The sequence below is a fragment of the Macaca mulatta genome, chromosome 9, assembly GCF_049350105.2.
Source record: "Macaca mulatta isolate MMU2019108-1 chromosome 9, T2T-MMU8v2.0, whole genome shotgun sequence".
Lineage (NCBI taxonomy): Eukaryota > Metazoa > Chordata > Mammalia > Primates > Cercopithecidae > Macaca > Macaca mulatta.
Genome location: NC_133414.1, coordinates 103,106,444 through 103,129,546, shown reverse-complemented (window position 1 = coordinate 103,129,546; position 23,103 = coordinate 103,106,444). Strand labels below are relative to the sequence as shown.

The window sequence follows — 23,103 nt, the reverse complement described above, 5'->3', positions numbered from 1 at the left end:
TGTGGTACCTGCGAGCGTGGACAAAGGCCTGCCTGCCGAGTGTGGAAGAATGACGAGGTGCTGCAGGCAGAACAGATGAACTGGGCCAAGTGGGAAGAGCAACTGAGACCCTGAAAACATTGAAGTCAGGGGGCACAAACTCAGACACTCAAACTAAATAAACAAAGCTGGCTGGTGTCAGAGGGAAAATACTATAGACTCTTTCATATTTATTTAGAAATTCTGGCTCTTTCAATGTAGCATTGCATTTTCCCACTTACGGTGGGAATATGGGTACAGATAAATATTTCTATGCCCGTGTTAGGAAAACAAAACTCTTGGCTTCCGTATTGTGGATCCAAATCCCCAGGGTGAGGAGGTACTGTGTAGCTTGGAGCAGGCTTGTCCCGAGCAAAGTGTGGGTGGCTGCTGCTGGGCTCTGATCCCTGAAGGAATGGGGGTGAACTGAAGCCGGCGCTCCTGATTTGATGAGGGAACCTAGCAGTCTGGACTGTCATGGGAACTCTTCTAATATTTGAATGTTGGTTCAATTAAAAACAAGAGCATAGCATTGGAGACCAAAGAAAATACACCAGATGTGGCCCTTAGGCCACTCTTTTTTGAAGTCTGCATCAAACAAAGTTTCTCCTTTGTTCCCCAAGGGAGGTAAGATAACAATTTCCTGTGTAGGCTGAGCCGTCCTAGAGTGTGGTGGTGCGGACACCTCTCCCTCACCAGGGCTGGTCATACCCCACAGCTGCTCTTGTGAGATAATAAACCAATACAGTCCCCTGGGCAGTCCCTAAGGAGAAGTCCAAGGCTGCAGATGGTTCTGCCATTTCATGCATCCCTTCCACTTCTGCCACGTTGAAAATCCTTCTTGTCCTGAAGGTACTCATGGCCAAAAGCAGCTCCAGAATTTCTATTTAGAAAGGATTTAGGGCTGATAATCTGGTTGCATGGAAGGTGGAACTTGAAGCTGCCTTTGCACAGTGCTTTATGATACTGATTGAGAAAAGGGTGTAAATTGTCCTTATCACACCATGAAGAGAAAGCTTGAGTGCCTGAGGCCCTCATAATGTTTCCATCTCCCCAGTGGAAACATTCTTAGTGTGAGATTAGAGACACAGCTGTTCCCACAAAGGCATCAATAAATGAGCAGGTTTTATTGTGGTATCTTTTTCTCAAGAATAGTTGTATCCTTGCAATTCTTTTAAGCCAAACGAATTCATCTTTATTAGTGAAATGCTGCTCATGGCACCCTCTGTTTAAAGCCTTTAGCATTAAATACAAAGACCGGAGATCACTCACAAAGCCAGTTGGATCCAGCCTCTGCTGCTTGCCTTGCTGCTCCGGTCTCACACAGCTCATCTTCCCTTACATCGAGTGGTTTTTAGTTTCTTGAGGGTGCGACACTTTCTCTTTTTAGTGTCCCTTGATTTAGCTGGCTCCTGCCATCATTCAGGCCACTTGAGACGTCACTTGCTCTAGATTGTCTTCCCTGCCCCTCTACCCTCTGCCTTGGGGCTAGATGCCCTTCCTCCATGCCCTTTCAACCATACCCTCTCATTGTGTTACGTCCTACTGCTGGAAGTCAGGTTACCCCAAGAAGCAGATGCAGAGTCATAGTTAGGAGCAGAAAAGGTTGAGGAGAGACTCTGAAAAGAAAAGGGGAGCACATTCATTTTCTAGGGCTGCCACAACAGATCACTATCACCTTGGTGTCAGAAAACAAGAAAAGTTATATCTTGAAGTTTTAGAGGCCAGATGTCCATTATCAAGGTATCAGCAGGGCTGCATTTCCTCCTAAGGCTGAGGGTAGGGTGGAGAATCTCTTCCTTTCACTTCTGGCTGCTCCAGGCACTCTTTAGCTTGTGGCTGCATCACTCCAGTCTCTGCTTCGGTGGTGGCATGGCTTTTTCCTCTTCTCTGTGTCTGTCTTTTTCCTCTGTGTGTTTATCTTATTAGAATGCACGTGATTACATTTAGGGCTCACCTGGGTAATCCAGGATGGTTTCCTCATCTCAAATCCTCAACTTAATCACATCTGTAAAGAATACCCTTTTCTGAAATAAGGTAATGTTCACATATTCCAGAAATTAGGATTCAGACATATCTTTTTAGCTGGGGCATTGTTCACCCGGTGGAGGGAGGCAACTAGAAACAGCTGCCAGACCATGCGGCAGATCCCTGCCGACCAACAGGGATCTCTGGAGTAGACTACACACTAGAGTTTTGGATGGAATTGGCCACGCCTTGCTGTCTTTGGCTAGGGGCTCCCGTGAAAACAGAATCGACTTTAAAGAAGCTAAGAGCTGCCAGTCAATGACAGTCCTTAAAGCCCAGCTTGTTTTTCTTGAAGGGGGATCTGAGCAGCACATCTCTGCCACATTTCTGCCACAGTCCATCCCTTAAACTGTGCAAGGGGCAGCTTTCCAGGGCTCTGGTGGGCCCTTCTTCCTAAGGGAAAACCTAGAAGAAGGAGGGACAAATTGCAGTCTCTCATTGCTGCAGCTGGTCTTGGGGCTACAAACATGCTCACTGTCCCCTCTTTCACCAACCATTCTAAATTATCTTTGCCCTCAGCTACTACCTTTGGTGGTCTGGGTAGCCTACCCAGTGGTGAGCCCCAGACTCTGAGCCCCAGGTAACTATACCTGTTTTAGACCAGGGTTGCTGCTTTTGTCCATTCATAGTCACAACTGATCGAGGGAGTAATAAGAGATCCCCTGGTCCATCAGGAATATGGGTTCCACACATATTGCCCATTCTAGTTGAATGTGAACTGTTTCTGATGGCCTTTTTTATTTGGGATTGAAAAGCATGCATTTGCCAAATTGATGGTTGGGTACCATAAACCCAAGGCCATATTTATCTGCTCCCACAATGGCATTGTGTTGTACACAGCAGATATGATCAAGGTCATTATTTGGTTGTACTTGTGGTAGTCTACAGTCATTTTCTAGGATTCATTCAGTTTCTGTGGGGACCAGACTAGGGTATTCAATGGAGATATGACAGGGACGACCATCCCTGCATCCTTGCCTCTTTAATCTCCACTACTCTCCCAGGATGCAATACTGTTTTTGATTTACTTATCATAGCCAGCAATTTCTGAGATCTCCACTTGGCCTTCTCCATTATGACAACTCTTGTCTAAAAGCCAAGGACCTAGTGAGGGAGTTACATCAACTGCCAAGTATAATAATACCAATAATACATTTTTGAACAGGAAAAATGACCACTATGTGGGCCCATGGATCAGTGGACTCACTATAAACCATACTTCAGCCAGGAATCTATTTATTGCCTGACATTCATGTTCTCCACTTCTCACAGGAGCCCATGATGATGCTTCAGGTCTTTACGTATCAATGACGATTCAGACCCTGCCTCCAACAGCTGTTGAAAGGTTTGGCTATTTTTCTTTTCTCAGTGTAAAGTCAATCAAGTCAATGGCAATAGGTTCGTTTGGAGAAGGACATTGGGAATCATCACAGTGTGGACTTGCCAATGTATTGTAGGGTCCTTCCCCTTGCAGACCTAGTCACCTAGTCACCTAGTCACCTTGCAGACCTAGCCAACAGGTTTTGAATCTGAAAATCAGCTCAGGCCTGGAAATTTGGCAAAGTTATTATGACTTTTTATTGAGGCAATTGCCCTCAGCCTCATGCTCACCCATTCTTCCTCTCTTCTGAATACACATATAACATATATGTAACATATGTCAAACATATGACAGACAGCACTTGCTGGCTATCTAGTTTGTTCCTAAGAGTGCTAAGTTCTATTCACTATCTCTGTGATGATCTATAGGTTAGGCCCTCCTGACTGCCACTCTGTTCTTTTTGGTTGTTATGATAATTACAGTCTCCTGGCTTCTGGTGTTTAAGTACCACCACCTGGTGTCAATTGCTTTGGGAGAGCCCAAGAGCTCCACTGTCATCAGCAAGCCAAGTTCTGTGTCAGACTCTTCTGTTGTCAACTCTGGTCCACATTCCTGATGGCTTTGGTAAATGGTGTGTCCTCTGATTGGTTTTCTGGCCTCTCCTAATACACCCATTCCTGCAATCCTACTTCCCTGAGCCTTTTAACCACTTCCCCTATGTCTTCCATGGCAAGCAGGCATTTCAACCTTTCAGTGGGGTGGGGGCCATCACTTTCTCTAGGCTTCTAGGAGCTACCCTAGCAGCAAGTTCGCAGCAGCAAGTTCGCAGAAGCAAGTTCGCATCATTTCCTGGGATGTTAAATCCTGTATCTCAACAAAGTGACCCCAAGTAAAAAAACAAAACCAAAAAGCAACTCTCCTTTATCCAGACTTATGTTCTAGCCATCTTGATCAAGCACCCTGATCCCTGATAACTCATTCTGATGCCATCTTGCAGCTCATTTGTGCTATACTCCTTATCAGGCCCAGCATATTCCTGGCTCAGATGTGTTGTGATGTGTGCTGATGTCCAGGAGTGGAGGAGGGAGCCACCTATTGCCTTTTAGGGGAAAGCCCCTAATATCATCTTTTTACACAGGAATGTGCTAGCTCTTAATTGAGAAGGGTGAGCCATCCCTACAGGCTCAGAAGGTTCAGAGGAATCTAGGAACATCCATCCAAATGTTTCAGTCCCATGTGTTAGAGTCTCAGGTGTTGCCACCTGGGGCCCTGACTTTGGTCTAACAGCCCTGCTTTTTTGAGCATTCAAATGTCTTTGAAATTCAGTAGCTGTATTAAATCCTGTGCTTCATCTTCAGCTTCTTTTTTTTTTTTTTTTTTTTTTTTTTGAGACGGAGTCTTGCTCTGTCGCCCAGGCTGGAGTGCAATGGCCGGATCTCAGCTCACTGCAAGCTCTGCCTCCCGGGTTCATGCCATTCTCCTGCCTCAGCCTCCCGAGTAGCTGGGACTACAGGCACCCGCCACCACACCCAGCTAGTTTTTTGTATGTTTTTAGTAGAGACGGGGTTTCACCGTGTTAGCCAGGATGGTCTCGATCTCCTGACCTCGTGATTCGCCCGTCTCGGCCTCCCAAAGTGCTGGGATTACAGGCTTGAGCCACCGCACCCGGCCCCATCTTCAGCTTTTTCTGCTCACTCACAGTAAGACAGATTCTTTGTAGAAACTCTTTGCACACTTAGTTTTAGTGGTTTGTTAACTATTCTCAGCTTTTCATTATCCTCCTGTAGGGCATCAATGTAACTTAGTAATAATCAGCAAATTCTTTTATTTTCATACATAGAGATTCCCCTACATTCTAATGCTTGAAACAGTGCATTCCTCTCTTCCTACCTGCCATCCCAGTCTACCATTGGTGAACCTTTTTAACAATGGGACCTCCATCTCATGCAGTGGGCTGTCTACCACCAGGCATTATGTCCTTACAACCAGCAAAGTGGTGAGTGATCTAGTTCCCAAGTCTTTATCTTACCACATGCTTTCTCAAACCATTCCTGGTACCAACTGTTGCAAGTTGGGTGGAGTGCAGTTCTCAGCTCACTGCAACCTCTGCCCCAGGCTCAAGTAATCCTCCTGCCTCAGCCTCCCGAGTATCTGGGACTACAGGAGTACTACACTACACCAAGCTAATTTTTTTTTTTGTAGAAATGGGGTTTCACCATGTTGTCCAGGCTGGTCTTGAACTCCTGGGCTCAAGTGATCTGCCTGCCTCAGTCTCCTAGTGTGCTTGGATTACAGATGTGAACCACTGCACCCAGCCAACAATGAGTTTTTTTCAAGTATGTCTTTCTCATGCCATATTTGGGACACAATTATAGTAAAAAAAAGTTCATTGTTTATCTGCAGTGCAAATTTAACTGGGTGCCCTGTGTTTTTATTTGCTAAATCTGGCAACTCTAGCTGGGGGTCACTCCAAGATGTACATGCTCTCAGATACCACTGCTTTGCCCAGCCATTGTCTAGGAGTCACTGTAAGAATAGTGTGGTCTTGGATCGAAAGCCAGGGTAGACCCAAAAGTGCTAAGTACTGGGGGCTGTCAGCTAGCCACACTCTTGATAGCTGGTAGCAAGTACTTACTTGAAGGGATAACTGCATCTGCCACATTTATTTTCAGTTTAACTGTTGTCTCCTTTGCTAGATGTAAGCCCAATGAGGTTGAGCATTTCTTGTTTATTGTCATATCCCCAGTGCCTAACAGTGCTTGGCTTATGGTAGATGTCCATTGTTACTTCTTAAAGTGAACTGTAATTAAGGCTTCAAGGAGCTGTGGGCATTTAGGGAGAACAGAAAGAAGTCCTCTTGTTGTGTCCCCAGAATCACACTCTGAGTTCTGTTGACTCTTCAATGGCCTTTCCTGCTGAGTGTACAATAAACACAGATGATATGGTTTGGCTGCGTCCCCACCCAAATCTCATCTTGAATTGTAGTTCCCATAATCCCCACGCATTGTTGGAGGGACCTGGTGGGAGGTAATTGAATCATGGGGGTGGTTACCTCCATGCCATTCTCGTGATAGTGAGTGAATTCTCATGAGATCTGATGGTTTCATAAGGGACTTTTCCCCAACTTCACTCTATTTCTTTCTGCTCCCACCATGTGAAGAAGGATATGTCTGTTTTCCCTTCTGCCATGATTGTAAGTTTCCTGAGGCTTCCCCAGTCATGCTGAACTGTGAGTCCATTAAACTTCTTTTCTTTATAAATTGCCTAGTCTTAGGTATATTTTTATTAGCAGCATGAGAATGGGCTAATATAGTAAATTGGTACCAGGAATGGGGTTCTGCTGTAGAGATACCCAAAAATGTGGAAGTAACTTTGGAACTGGGTAACAGACAGAGGTTGGAACAGTTTGGAGGGCTCCGAAGAAGAAAGAAAAATGTGGGAAAGTTTCGAATTTCCTAGAGACTTGGAGGGCTCAGAAGACAGGAAGATTTGGGAAAGTTTGGAACTTCCTAAAGACTTGTCGAATGGCTATGACCAAAATGCTGACAGTGATATGGACAATAAAGTCCAGGCAGAGATGGTCTCAGATGGAGATGAGGAACTTGTTGGGAACTGGAGTAAAGGACCCTTTTTCTATGCAAAGAGACTGGTGGCATTTTGCCCCATCCTAGAGATCTGTGGAAATTTGAACTTGAGAGATATGATTTAGGGTATCTGGCGGATGAAATTTCTGAGCAGCGAAGCATTCAAGAAGTAATAGAGCATAAAAGTTTGGAAAATTTGCAGCCTGACAATGCAGTAGAAAAGAAAAACTCATTTTCTGCAGAGAAATTCAAGCAGACTGCAGAAATTTGTATAAGTAACAAGGAGCCAAATGTTAATCATCAAGACAATGGGGAAAATGTCTCCAGGGCGTGTCAGAAACCTTCACAAAAGTCCTTTCCATCACAGACCCAGAGGCCTAGAAGGAAAAAATGGTTTCTGGGGCTGGGTGCAGGCCCCCCACTTGCTGTGTGCAGCCTTGGGACTTGGTGCCCTGCATTCTAGCACCTCCAGGGGCTAGATACAGCCTGTGCCATGGCTTCAGAGGGTGCAAGCCCCAAGCCTTGGCAGCTTCCACGTGGTGTTGGTCCTGCAGGTACTTAGAAGACAGAATTGAGGTTTAGGAATCTCTGCCTAGATTTCAGAGGATGTATGGGAAAGCCTGGATGTCCAGGTAGAGGTGTGGTATGGGGGCAGAGCCCTCATGGATAACCTCTGCTAGGGCAGTGTGGAGGGGAAATGTGGAGTTGGAGCCCACAAACAGAGTCCCCACTGGGGCACTGCCTTGTGGAGCTGTGAGAAGACGGCTATTGTCCTCCAGACCCCAGAATGGTAGATCCACTGACAGCTTGCACTGTGCATCTGGAAAAGGTGCAGACACTTGATTCCAGCCTGTGAAAGCAGCCAGGATGGGGCCGCATCCTGCAAAGCCACAGAAGCAGAGCTGCCCAAGGTCATGGGAGCCTACCTCTTGCATTGGCATGACCTGGATATAAGACATAGAGTCAAAGGAGATTATTTCAGAGCTTTAAGATTTAACTACTGCCCTGTTGGATTCTGGACTTGCATGGGGCCTGTAGCTCTTTGTTTCAGCCAGTTTCTTCCATTTGAAATAAGTATATTTACCCAATGCCTGTAGGCGCATTGTATCTAGGAAGTAACTAACTTGCTTTTGATTTTACAGGCTTATAGGCAGAAGGGACTTGCCTTGTCTCAGATGAGACTGGACTTGAACTTTTGAGTTAATGCTGGAATGAGTGAAGTCTTTGGGGACTGTTGAAAAAAGCATGATTATGTTTTGAAATGTGAGAACATGAGATTGGGAGGGGCTGGGGGTGGAATGATATCGTTTGACTGTGCCCCCACCCAAGCCTCATCTTGAATTGTAGTTCCCATAATCCCCGTGTGTCAATGGAGGGACCTGGTGGGTGGTAATTTAATCATGGGGGTGGTTACCTCCATTTTGTTCTCATGATACTGAGTGAGTTCTCATGAGATCTGATAGTTTTATAAGGGCTTTCCCCTGCCTTCACTCTGAACTTCTCCTTGCTCCCACCATGTGAAGAAGGATTTGTTTGCTTCTCCTTCTGTCATGATTATTGGTTTCCTGAGGCCTCCCTAGCTATGCTGAACTGTGAGTCAATTAAACCTCTTTCCTTTAAAAATTATCCAGTCTTGGTTATGTCTTTATTAGCAGTATGAGAATGGACTAATACAACAGGTAACAGGTGGAAGATCAGCTCTAGGTTGTATGGTCTGAGTTCACAGTCATTGAATTCTTCATCAGAGTTAATTCTTTTTAAAATTAGCTAGATGGTTTCTAGGAAAACAAAGTAGTTTCTAGTTGAGGAATTTCAAGAGAGACTTGTATATGAGGTTAGTGTTTGTTGCTAATGTGTCCATGTCTGCTTTCCTCCATATATACATCCCACAGGGGATTCAACTCAGCAGACCCTGAACAGAACTTACTTTCTTTTGTTCCACTATGGACTCTTCTATTTTGTCTCTTCTATCATATATGCCAGGTTTCCTTGCCCCACTTAGCTGCCATATGCAGCTTCCAGTTTTTGAGTAAGGTCTGCAGATTCTGTCCCATTTTCTCTCTGATAGCCACCCTTCTTCCCCACTCCTGCTGCACTTTTGTAGTTTTGATCATCTCTTACTTACCAGTATGTGACTATGCCAGTTGGTCTCCCTGCCTTTGGTATTGCCCTCTCTCCAATCCATCTTCCACACTGTTGTCAGGCATTTAGCTTTGAAACATTAAGATAAATTGCATCAAATCAAAATCAATCAAATCATGTTATTCTTTCCCCTCAAATCTCCCTTTTATCCGGGATCATGTCCAAACTTCATCTTATTACACTGCTTGCCAGAAATGTTTTTACTCTACTTTTAAATATAAAATCTGATTATATCAAACTTTTACTTTACTGGTTCCTCATTACTCGTCGGATAAAGTCCAGTCCTTTCTGCATCGATTACAAGGCTCTCTGTGGTCTGGACTTGCTATAATTTGTGCTGTATCCTCCCTCACATCTTCTGCTATGACTTACAATCTCATGAACACATCATGCTCTATCACGTCTGCCAGCCTTTGTTCAAACTAGTCCCCCTGTCTGAAATCACTCTTCCTCTATCCTTCTTGTTGTCTGGATCAGCACTTCTCAAACTTTAATGTGGTACCAACCACCTGAAGATTTTTTAAAATTCAGTTGCTGATTCATTACATCTGGAGTGGGACCCCTATTCTGTATTTCTAACAGGTAATGCTGATGCTGCTGGTTCACAGACCACACTTTGAATAGCAAAGGCCTAGATAACACTTACCATTCAAATGTCAACAAAGGATTATCACCTCTCTGAAGACTTCCAGAAATAATTGACTATTTATTTCTTCCTGTACCTACAGTTTCCTATGACCTTTATAAAAACACTGGTGACATTTTATTGCGTTTTTATCAGTGTCCATCTTCGTCTTCTAGACTGGGAACAGGAACCATATTTTATTCATCCTTGAATTGCACACTCTCAGCACAGTGCCTGACATGTAACAGGTATTCAGTAAGAGTGTTGAATGAATGAGTGTTGGGTCATCCTCAGAAAAATGAAAGTATATATATAATACCTTTAGGATTCTCATTCTCCTCAACTTTCTGATGCAAGACTTAAGTATGCCAAATTAGAACATTTTTGGTTGCAAACATCAGAGACTGATACAGTTTGAATCTATATCCCCACTTAAATCTCACGTTGAATTGTAATCCCACCCAAATGGTGGAGGTGGGTCCTAGTGGGAAGTGATTTGATTATGCGGGTGAATCCTTCATGAACAGTTTAGCTCCATCTCTTTGGTGCTGTTCTTGTGACAAAGTTCTTATGAGATCTGGTTGTTTAAAATTGTGTGGCAACTACCCCTGTCTCTCTTCCTCCTTCTCTGGCCATGTAATATGGCTGCTCCTGCTTTGCCTTCTGTCATGAGTAAAAGCTCCCTGAGTCCTCCCCAGAAGCAGAAACTGCCAGCTTCCTGTACAGCCTGCTGAACTGTGAGTGAATTAAACCCTTTTCCTTTATAAATTACTCAGTCTCAGGTATTTTTTATAGCAATGCAAGAATGGACTAATACCAAAAATTGGTACCAAGGAATGGGGCATTGCTATAAAGATATCTGAAAATGTGAAGTGACTTTGGAACTGGGTAACAAGCAGAGGTTGGAAGAATATGGAGGGCTCAGAAGACAGGAAGATGAGGGAAAATTTGGAACTTCCTAGAGGCTCATTAAATTGTTGTGACCAAAATGGTGGTAGTGATATGGACAATGAAGGCCAGGTTGAGAGGGTTTCAGATGGAGATGAGGAATTAATTGGGAACTGGAGCAAAGGTCATGTTTGTTATGCATTAGCAAAGAACCTGGCAACATTGTGCCCCTGCCCAAGAGATCTATGGAACTTTGTCCTTGAGAGTGATGATTTAGGGTATCTGGCAGAAGAAATTTCTAAGTGGCAGTGTTCAAGATGTTGCCTGGCTGCTTCTAACAGCCTATGCTCATATGCATGAGCAAAGAAATGGCATAAAACTGATGCTTATAGTTAAAGAAGCAGAACATAAAAGTTTGGAAAATTTGAAGCCTGGCCATGTGATAGAAAAAAAAGCCCATTTCCAGGGAATCAATTCAAGCCAGCTGCAGAAATCTGTATAACTAAAAGGAAGGCAAATAATGATAGCCAAGACAATTGGGAAAAGGCCTCAAAGGCATTTTAGAGACCTTTGTGGCAGCCCCTCCCATCCCATCACAGGTCTGAAGGCGTAGGAGGGAAGAATGTTTTCTTGGGCTAGGCCCAGGGGCCCGATACCCTGTGCAGCCTTGGGACACTGCTCCCTGCATCCCAGCTGCTCCAACTCCAAATGTGGCTCAAAATGGTCCAGGTAGAGCTTGGGCCACTGCTTCAGAGGTGCAAGCATAAGCCTTTGCAATTTCCATAGGGCATTAAGCCAGCAAGTGCACAGCATGCAAGAGCTAAGGCTTAGTAGCCTCTATCTAGATTTCAGAGGATGTATGGAAAAGTGTGGACATCCAGGCAGAAGCCTGTTGAAGGGGTGGAGCCTGCATGGGAAACCTCTACTAGGGCAGTGTAGAGGGAAAACATAGGATTGGAGCTGCCACTGAGGCACTGCCTAGTGGAGCTGTGAGAAGAGGGCCACCATCCTTCAGACTCTGAAATTGTAGAGCCACTGATGGTTTGCACTGTGCACCAGGAAAAACTACAAGGACTCAATGCCAGCCCATGAGAGCAGCCCTGGGAGCCCAACCCTGCAAAACTACAGGTATGGAGCTGCCCAAGGCCTTGGGAACCCATTTCTTGCATCATTGTGCCCTGGATGTGGGACATGGAGACAAAGGAGATTACTTTGGAGCTTTCAGATTCAATGACTGCCTACTGGGTTTTAGATTTTCATGGGGCCTGTAGCCCTTTCTTTTGATTGATTTCTCCCTTTTGGAACAAGTATTTAACTAATGCCTATACACCCATTGTATCTTGGAAGTAACTAACTCGCTTTTGATTTTATAGGCTCATAGACAGAAGAGACTTGCATTGTCTCAGATGAGACTTTGGACTTTTGAGTTAATGCTGAAATGAGTTAAGACTTTGGAGACTATTGAGAAGGGATGATTGTATTTTGCAATGGGAGGGCATGAGATTTAGGAAGGGTCAGGGACAGAATGATATGGTTTGGATCTGTGTTCCCACCCAAATCTCATGTTGAATTGTAATCCCCAGTGATGGAGGTGGGACTTTGTGGGAAGTAGTTGGATCATGGGGATGGATCCCGAATGAATGGTTTGGCACCATCCCTTTGGTGCTGTTCTCATGATAGAGTTCTCATGAGATCTAGTTGTTTAAAAGTGTATAGCACATCCCCTCTTCTCTCTTCCTCCTACTCCAGACATGTAAGATGCCTGCTCCTGCTTTGCCTTCCACTATGAGTAAAAGCTCCCTGAGGCCTCCCCAGAAGCAAAAGCCACCACGCATCCTGTATAGCCTGCAGAACTATGAGTCTATTAAATCTCTTTTCTTTATAAATTACCCAGTCTCAGGTATTTTTTAATGGCAATGCAAGCATGGACTCATATAGAGACCCAAATCACATTTGCCTTCTCAGACTGGTTCAGGTAGCTGGAAAGGATATTGAGAAGCTCACAGAATTGAAGAAAGAGATGAACAATCAGGATATTGGAAGGGGAAGGTTGGGCCCAGAGACACCAGAGATATCAGAAACAGGCACTTGTTGGCCTTTTCCTTAAGAGGTGCTATTGGTTGGCTCACATGAGTTGCCTTCTGTGCATCTCTCATTTCTGCTGGTCTCTGCTTCTTTTTGTGTTGATCTTTTAATTTCCTACTACAGACAGGCCTATTTCAGGTTGTTGGACTTTGGGTTTTCAGCAGGCCAAATTTAGTATCACAGCAAAGAAAAGTCATGTGTCCACTCCTGTGGCCATGACAGGATATGAATGGTAAGAAGTTGTGTGTGTATGGATGTGTGTATGCATGTGTGTATATGTACATATGTGCCTTTGTGGGGTGTGAAGGAGAAGGTCTATTAACAGGAGAAATTAGGTGGATATGTTACTACTTTAATCCCAGCACTTTGGGAGTCCGAGGCGGGTGGATCACGAGATAAGGAGTTCGAGACCAGTCATTCCAATATGGCAAAACCCCATCTCTACTAAAAATGCAAAAATTAGCTCAGTGTGGTGGCATGTGCCTGTAATTCTAGCTACTCAGGAGGCTGAGACAGGAGAATTGCTTGAAGTTGGAGGTGAAGGTTGCAGTGAGCCAAGATTGTGCCACTGCACTCTAGCCTAGGTGACAGAGTGAGACTCCATCTAAAAAAAAAAAAAAGAATAGCCACTCTAGGCAACTAAATTACCTGCAGGTCAGAAAAATTGTTATCAACATAGAGTGGGGAAAAGGGAGAGAGACAGATGGACTGAGAGGAGTACAAATGCAGGGGCGCTAAATCCATCTTCTGCTGTCTGCTCCCACTAGTGGCAAATACCGTTGCAGTCTGTTTCAAGTATCTGTGAACCAAATCTCCATGCATGTCAGTATCCTCTCATGAGGGCCATTCAAGCCATGTGCAGTATTCATTAGTAGCACTATAGAAGGCTTACAGTAGCAAAGCATGACTTTTGAATCACTTACTAGCTTCGGTTTTCTCATCTATAAAACATGACTAATAATAATGCCCACATCACAGAGGTATCACAAAGCTTAAAAAGAATCATGCATGCAAAGCACTAACTTTTACTGAGCTAAAAGCAAGCAATGCAAAGTAGGACCACAGCTCTTGTTAAAAAGTTCTGAGGAGTTAAGGAATTCATCCTAGGTCACATAACTTGTGGTTTAAAGAACAGGATTTTAAACTCAAAGTATGTCTGATTTCTGGGCCTGTGCTCCTTTCACTAGCTCCATAAACATTCAACCTTTTCATATGGAGGTTTGAGGTTGGACAGGAGCAATTTCTCCCTACTTGTTTGTCGCAGCCCATTATTATACAACAGCATAGCTTGACTGCAACTCCCCTGAGAATCATGGGGAGCGTGGAAAGATCTATAGTAATAAGTGTTTGCTGAGGACCACACACTGTAACTCTATCATTAGAATTAACAAATTAGGAAAAACTGGGAGTTTTGTTGTTGTTGTTGTTGTTGTTGTTGTTTTCTGAGACGGAGTCTCACTCTGTCACCCAGGCTGGAGTGCAGTGGCTAAAACTGGGAGTTTTTAATACAAGCAATGGTTTGCCTAAAAGAAGTGCTTCTTTTATGAAAAGAAAATAATCTAGCAATATTCAACCTTAAATAAGGAGTTTCCTCCTGATTTCTGTTTTTAGGTTATTTGCTTTTAGCTGTTCTACTGCCACTTTTAACAGTCTGAGCTAACTCCCTCTCCACGTCACTATCTTACTCCAGTTGCTTGGCTACCTCAGGAAATGCAAACTAATTTTAATATTAGTCCAAGCAAAAACAGAGCAGGATCAATTGGCTGCTGAAAAGAAATACCATGACACATGCTTACTTGAATGAGAACATGGGGGATTATCCCATAGCGTATATTAGCCCGGCAGGGCTTTCTTAGGGACATGTCAACTACAAAGAAATAATACTCCATTTTTACTTGTCTCTGTTATTATGTATGTCTGCTGAGGGTCTTTGGACTAGAATAGCAGCATAGCTAGTCCACTTTGGCTAATCACTCTATCACACTCTCACTCTTGTGATTAACTCTGAGATAAAAACAAACAAAACCCAAACAAACAAGATGAAACCCTCAAAGTGAAACCCAGAAACAAGACAAAGGAAATGTTCCTTTTCTCTCTTGAACCCTATTTCATGGTTATTTTAATATATTTTATATATTTACATATTTTGTAGCCATTTTGTATTTATCATTACCTTACTCTCTGTTGCCATCAAGAAAAAACACTGAAAATGAACAGCACACATCTCCTGCTTAATGTCTTTAGCCACTCTGAAATTGTCTTTGGAACAATCTGAGTGGTTTGCAAGCAGTTGTGATTGCTGAGTGAAGAGATTCTTAAGCACCTGAAGGAATGACAAGAGGAACTGCCACACTCTGGGCACACACAAGGACCAGGCAAATGCCAGGAGCTTTATACCTTTCAATTCATTTAATCCTAACAGCAACTTTATGAGGTAGGACTTTTACTTATGCCCATTTTGCAGATGAAGAAATCTAGGCTTAGGTCCTCCAAGTAGTAAATGGGAACTGTGATTTCAATCCGTATAACAATAATAAAACAATGGCCAACATTTTTATTAGGCTGTTTTTGTGTCATTATAAAGGAATAACAAGACTGAGTAATTTACAAAGAAAAGAGGTTTAACTGGCTCATGGTTCTGCAGGCTATATAGGAAGCATAGTGCCGGCATCTGCTTGGCTTCAGGTGATGGCCTCAGGAAGTTTACAATCATAGCAAAGGGGAAACACAGCTGGCACACCACATGGTGAGAGCAGGAGCCAGGAGATAGGGGGGTGGGGAGGGGAGGTGCTAGACTCTTTAAACAACCAGTTCTCACGTGAACTAACAGAGCGAGAAGTCACTTATTACCATGGGGAAGGCACAAACCAACTATTCATGAGGGATCCACCCCATGATCCAAGCACCTCCCACCAGGCCCCACCTCCAACATTTGGGATTACATTTCAACATGATATTTGGAGGGGACAAACGTCCAAACTATACCAACATTTATTAAGCATTTATCATTTTCTAAGAGCTCTTCTAACAGTTTGGCATGCATTAACTCATTTAAACTCCATAAAATCTCTGAGAGGTAGGAACTATATATAAACACTTCAATTTAGCAGATGAGGATACTGAGGGACAGTATAGCTTAAAGCCTGATCTCTCGGTGGGGGTTGGAGCAGCTTCCTCCTTTGTGATTTTCCTCTGCTTCAGTTATATTCACCTCCCAGAGACTATCATCTGCCACTGCCAGTTGTAGAGCAGATAGGATTCAGAGGGTTGGTTGTATAAGCTCTATTGTGACCTCTCCTGGCAACTAGATTAGAAAACAATTACATTTAGCTATAGCATATTCATTGGGGGGCAGGGTGTTTCAGGAGTTGAATTTTAAAAAAAGCATTTTTTAGGAAGACAAATAGGATCATACACAATATTTTCTTCTAAAACTTCATTCTTAGCTCTGCTGCCTGAGAGTTACACTGTTGAGAAAAAATGACTGAGGCTGCACCTGCCTTAAGGGCTGCAGAATGTTGCTACCTTTGCTGTGGCAATTTTCTGTCCAAAGACATGGAAAAGGTCATGCCCTGGGCAGGGAGTCAGGCCAAGGGATCTCCAAGGTCACTTCCAAGGAAAATTAATATATCTGGGAGACACAGGGGACTAAGGACCCAGGAAGTTCAGTCAATACAGGGCCAGTGTAGGCACTTCTCTGGCTGTTGCAGGACATCATTGACCCTTGTGAATGTTAAAGGCCAGTGCATACCAGTGCTGGTTATATTTACACAACGGGCTAAAATTAGCTGGCATGCTCCCCTGGCAACTGGAAAGATATAAGTCTCCCAATTTATCTAGCAATGCTAATTTGGGCAAAACCAAAAATGGTTCTTTTGCTGTTCTCAGTGCATAGGCATTCCACAACAACAGTCTTTTCCTTCCTCTTCCTCTTCTCTACATTTAAGGAAATTTCAAATATAAATCCAGGCTGACTTTGGTTCTGGACAAATACTACAAATATGGAAAGCTAAAAGGGGCCCTATAAACAGAAGGGCTTAGGGATTTCTCTGTGTTAGAAGTAGAACAAACATAAGGTAAAAACATGTTACTATTTTCCATTAACACTGGAAGACGTGAACTTAGAAGGGCGCCAGTTAGCACATTAGCATTGTGCAGCTGGAACCTTCAGGGGAGGGGTGAATGAAGGCCTTGAATGTCATGATAAATGCCACTCGAGATGTAAACAGACCTAGATCCACCCCTGGCTGGAATTTTGAATGTCTTCACCTCTTTGAAGTGCCTGTAATCTGTCTTGAAGAAGAGTGCAGCTCCACAGGTATAGGGTGAACATGAAAGGGTGATAGAATCAATTATTCATGCCCACTAAAGAGTAATACTAGGACGTGGGGCAGGTATTTGTGATACATCCAACAGACCTGCTGATTGGAAGAGAGAGTAGAGAAATGAGAAGAACCCAGGTTTAGGTGTTAAAGAAACTTGAGTTAAACTCCATGGTCTCCATGGGTAGCAGGTAGTTGGCCTGAAATTACTGTTAAAGCCTAGACTTGTCTTTAAAGGGTTATCAGGGAAGCCAGTGATGGTGAAATTTAAATTGAGTATCTGGTGTCTGAGGATGGCTAAATGAAAAAAACAGGGAATATATAGAAGGAAAAGCATTTGAAAGAATAAGTAAGTTTTCAATAAAGTGTAACAACTATTATATTAAAGGTGTTATAAAAAGAGATCAGAAAATGAAAAAAAAATTTTCATTACAGAATTTAAAAATATAAGTCCAATTTACAGAACATTCTACCTAACAGCTGCAGAATATACATTATTTTAATCAGAACATGAAACATTCTCCAAGATAGAACATATGTTAGGCCACAAAACAAGTCTCAACAAATTTTTAAAAATTGAAATCATATCAAGAATCTTCTCAGATCACAGTAGAATAAAGTTAGAGAAACTTCAGAAACTATATAAATACATAGAAATTAAACAACATGCTCTTGAATGACCACTGAGTCAATGAATAAATTAAAACAGAGATGAAAACATTTTGAAGCAAATGAAAATGGAAGTACAACATAACAAAACCTGTAAGATATGGCAGAAACTGTGCTAGGAAGGGAGTTTATAGCACTAATGCCTACATTAATAAAGTGGAAAGATTATAAATTAACAATCTAATGATGTCCCTCAAGGAATTAAGGGCAAATCAAACTCATATTAGCAGAAGAAAAGAAATAACAAAGATCAGAGCAGAACTAAATGAAGTAGAGACTAAAAAAATACAAAAGATCAATGAAATGAAAAGTTGGTTCTTCAGAAAGATAAAATTGTAAACCACTAACTAGACTAACCAAGAAAAGGAGAAGACCCAAATAAACAAAATCAGAAATGATAGAGGAGACATTAAAACCAATACTAAAGAAATAGAAAAAAATCAACAGATACTACTATGAACAACTATACACTTATAAACTAGAACACCTAGAGGAAATGGCCACATTCCTAGAAACATACAACCTCCCAAGATTGAACCAGGAAGAAATAGAAAACCTGAACAGATCAATAAAAAGCAGCGAGACTGAATCAATATTCAAAAAAAAACAAAAACAAAAACAAAAAAACCCAAAAACACCTCCCAACAAAGAAAAGCCCAGGGCCAGCTGAATTCACAGTTAAAGTCTATCAAATGTATAAAGAATAACTAGTACCAATCCTCCTGAAACTATTCCAAATAATTGAGGAGAAAGGATTCTACTGTAACTCATTCTATGAGGCCAGTATCTCTCTGATACCAAAACAAGACAATGACACAACAAAAATAGAAAACTGCAGGCCAATATCCCTGATGAGCATAGACACAAAAATCCTCAACTAAATACTAGCAAACAAAATCCAACAACACAACAAAAAGATAATATACCATTATCAAGTGGGATTTATATCAGGGATGCAAGGAAGATTCAACATATGTAAATCAATAAATATGATACATAAACATAAACAATCAAGGACAAAACCTATATCATTATCTCAATAGACACAGAAAAAGAATTTGATAAAATTCAGCATCCCTTCATGATAAAAACTGTCAACCATCTGGTACAGAAGGAACATACCTCAAAAATAATAAAGTCTATATACAGCAAACGTACAACTAACAGCATACTGAAATAGGGAAAAGTTGAAAGCATTTTCTCTAAGAAGTGGAACAAAATGAGGATATCCATTTTCACAATTCCTATTCAACGCAGTACTGGAATTCCTAGCCTGAGCAATCGGGCAAGAGAAGGAAATAAAAGGCATCCAAGTCAGAAAAGAGGAAGCCAAATTATCCCTGTTTGCTGATGATATAATCTTATATACAGAAAACCTAAATACTACCCTCAAAAAATCTTTTAGATTTGATAAATGAATTCAGTAAAGTTGAAAGATACAAAATCAATATACAAAACCAGTTGCATTTCCGTACACCATTAATGACCTACCTGTGAAAGAAATCAAGAAGGCAAGCTCACTTACAATAGCTACGAAAAATACCTAGAAATAAATTTAAGGAGGTGGAAGATCTCTACAAGAAAAACAACAAAACACTGATGAAATAAATGACCGATTACACTAACACATGGATAAAAAACATCCCATGCTCATGGATCAGAAAAATTAATGTTGTTAAAATGACCATACTGCTCAAAGCAACCTACAGATTCAATGCAATCTATCAAAATACCAAGGTCGCCAGGCGGGGTGGTGCATGCCTGTAATCCCAGCACTATGGGAGGCCAAGGCAGGAGGATCACTTGAGGTCAGGAGTTTGAGACCAGCCTGGCCAATGTGGTGAAACCCTGTCTCTACTAAAAATACAAAAATTAGCCAAGTGTGGCAGTGGTCGCTTGTAATCCCAGCTACTCGGGAGGCTGAGGCAGGAGAATCATGTGAACCTGGGAGGCAGAGGTTGCTGTGAGCTGAGATTGTGCCACTGGCAACTCAGCCTGGGCAGCAGTGTGAGACTCCATCTAAAACAAAACAAAACAGAACAGAATAAAACAAAATATCAATGTCACTTTCCACAGAATTAGAAAAAAAAAATCCTAAATTCATATGGATCCAAAAAAGAGCCAGAATAGCCAAAGCAATCCTAAGCAAAAAGAACGAAGCTAGAAGTACCACATTACAAGTTCAAACTATGTTACAAGGCTACAGGAACCAAAACAGTAGTGTGGTGCTGGTATAAAAATAGACACATAGATCAATGAAATAGTAAAGAAAACTCAAAATAATGCCATATTTTTTTTTAGCCAACTGATCTTTGATAAAACTGACAAAAACATACACTGTGGAAAGAACACCTTTTTCAATGAATGGTGCTGGAAAGATTAGATTGCCATATGAAGAAAAATGAAACTGACTATGTACAAAAATCAATGCAAGATTGATTAAAGACTTAAATATAAGACCTGAAACTATAAAAATACTGGAAGAGGCATGGTACAGTGGCTCACATCTGCAATCCTAGCACTTTGGGAGCCTGCACCAAGAGGATCACTTGAGACCAGGAGTTCAAGACCAGTCTGGGCTACACAATGAGACCCTGACTCTACAAAAAATAAATTAAAAAAAAATTAGCCAGGCATAGTGGCGTGTGCCTGTAGTCATGGCTAATCAGAAGGCTGAGGCAGAAGGACTGCTTGAGCCCTGGAGTTTGAGGCTGCAACAAGCTATGATTCCGCCATTGCACTCTACACTGCCTTTAAACAAAAACAAAAACAAACTGAAAATAACAACAACCAAAACTGAAATACTAGAAGAAAACCTAGGGAAAATTTTTATGGACATTAGTCTAGGCAAAGAATTTCTGACCAAGACCTCAAAAGCACAGGCAAAAAAACAAAAAATAGACAAATGGTACTTATTTAAACTAAAAAGCATCTGCACTGCAAAAGAAATAGAAGAGTGACCAGATAGCGTATAGAATGGGAGAAAATATTTGCAAAGTATTCATACAACAGGGGACTAATATCCAGAATATACAAGGAACTCAAGCAACTTAATAAAAACAACAAAAACAAAGAATACCATTAAAAAGTGAGCAAAGGACACTAATAGACACTTTTCAATACAGGACAAATGACCAACAGAAAAATTGCTCAACATCAGTAATCATCAGAGAAATGCAAATCAAAACCACAATGGGATATCATCTTGCCTAAATCAGAATGATTATTATTAAAAGGACAAAAATAATACAAATTATTTTCAAATAGTACAACCTCTATGAAAAACAGTATGGAGATTTCTCAAAGGACTAAAAATTAAACTACCATTTGTTTCAATCCAGCAGTCCCATGACCAGGTACCCACCCAAAGGAAAAGAAAACAATACATCAAAAAGATACCCATACTGGTATGTTTATTGCAGCACTATTTACAACAGTAAAGATATGGAATCAACCTAAGTGTCCATCAATGGAAGATTGGATAAATGTCGTATGTCTGCACAATTAAGTACCACTCAGCTATAAAAAAGAATGAAATCATATCTTTTGCAGCAACATAGATGAAACTGGAGGCCATTATCTTAAGTGAAACAAGCCAGACATAGAAAGTCAAATATCACGTGTTCTCACTCATAAATGGGTGGTAAAAAAGAAAATGTGTACACATGGATCTAGAGAGTGGAATGATAGACAATGGAGACTTGGAAGGGTGAGGAATTGCGAGGAAGGTGGATGAGAAAATAGTTGGTACAATTTTTGTTACTTGGGTGATGGGTAATCTAAAAGCCCTGACTTGACCATGTACACAATCTATGCAGGTGATAAAATTGCACATATACCCCATAAATTTGTACAAATAAAAAAACTTAAAAAAATAAAATATACATCTACAAAAGAAAACATTATCCACTTTTCTATTGTTGGCCCCTTTTTAAACTAATACTTACTAATATGAAATCAAGACTGTTGGCTGGGTGCGGTGGCTCATCCCTGTAATCCCAGCACTTTGGGAGGCCAAGACTGGAGAATCACTTGAAGTCAGGAGTTTGAGACCAGCCTGGCCAACACGGCAAAATCCCGTCTCTACTAAAAATACAAAAATTAGCCAGGGATGGTGGTGCGTGCCTGTAATCCCAGCTACTTGGGAGGCTGAGGCAGGAGAATCACTTGAACCCAGTGGGGGCATTGGTTGCAGTGAGCCAAGACTGCACCACTATACTTCAGCCTGTGTGACAGAGTGAGACTCTGTCTCAAAAAATAAAATAAAATCAAGACTATTAGCTTTTGTCTAAATATGGTTTTCTTTTTTCCTGCAACTTTGCCATTTATATGTTCTTTATGGCAGTGTCTCTTGATATATAAATATACATGTATGTGCTTACATGCATGTTTTTAAAGAGTTAACTTAAGAACTTACTGTTCTTGGTTGGGTTTCTTATCAAACTTACAAAAGTATTTTTCTAGTACTTTTATGAATTCATTTTCTCTTTCAAATCTTTCAGCTCTATGGAATTTATTTTGGTGTATGGTATGAGGTCCATGGGTCAACTTTATTTTTTCCAAGTAGCCACCCATTTGTCTGAACATTATTTGTTGACTAATAGGTTTTTTTCTACTAATTTGAAATGGTCCTTTAACAATTTACTAAATCTCTCAATTTATTTGGATCCATATCTTGCTTCCTATTATAATCCACTGTTTATTAATTCATGCATCACACTGCTTAAATTATTGTCATTTCATAATATGCATTAACATCTATTCATTAATTTTCTTTTTTTTAAATGTCTTTGGCTATTTTAGATTTATTTTCCCAAGCAAACTTTAGAATTTGCTTGTCTAGTTTCAAATGATTCCTATTGGTAATTTTATTGAAGAGTATTTCAAAATTATAAATTAAACTTTGGGAGAGTCGACATTTTTATAACCTGAGGATTCCCATCCAAGAATAGGCATGTAGCTCATTTGTTCAAGTCTTCTTTTGTTTCCTCTGTAAAATGTCTCTTACAAACAATGTATAGTTGAATTTTTCTCTGAGGACAAATTTGATATAATAGATTATTTTAGCCCATTTCCAGTTTATATTAGTCTGTTCTCACGCTGCTATTAAGAAAACAAAAAACAAAAAAAAAAAAACACAACTGCCTGAGAGTAGGTAATTTACTAAAGAAAGAGGCTTACTTGACTCACAGTTCCACATGGCTGGGGAGGCCTCAGAAAACTTACAATTATGGCAGAAGAGGAAGCAAACACATCCTTTTTCACATCGATGCAGGGAGAAGTGTGGAACAAAGACGGAAGACCCCCTTATCAGAAGGGCCCAGCATCAGATCTCGTAAGAACTCACTCACTATCACGAGAACGGCATGGGGATAACTGCCCCTATGATTCAATTACCTCCTGCTGAGTCCCTCCCACAAC

General features: G+C 41.5%; 1 protein-coding gene and 1 long non-coding RNA gene across 2 annotated transcripts in view; one reads left to right on the top strand and one right to left on the bottom strand.

Annotated features, from left to right (window-relative positions):
- LOC107000219 (uncharacterized) overlaps window positions 1-23,103 on the top strand; it is a 106,940-nt gene that overhangs the window by 58,878 nt on the left and 24,959 nt on the right. The gene's annotated exons all lie outside the window — the stretch shown is intronic.
- On the bottom strand, window positions 180-23,103 carry LOC144331174 (uncharacterized). The gene is made up of 3 exons (XR_013398133.1): window positions 22,909-23,103; window positions 9,077-9,162; window positions 180-2,451 (listed from the first exon to the last, which is right to left on the bottom strand). It is a non-coding gene; the product is annotated as an uncharacterized LOC144331174 (long non-coding RNA).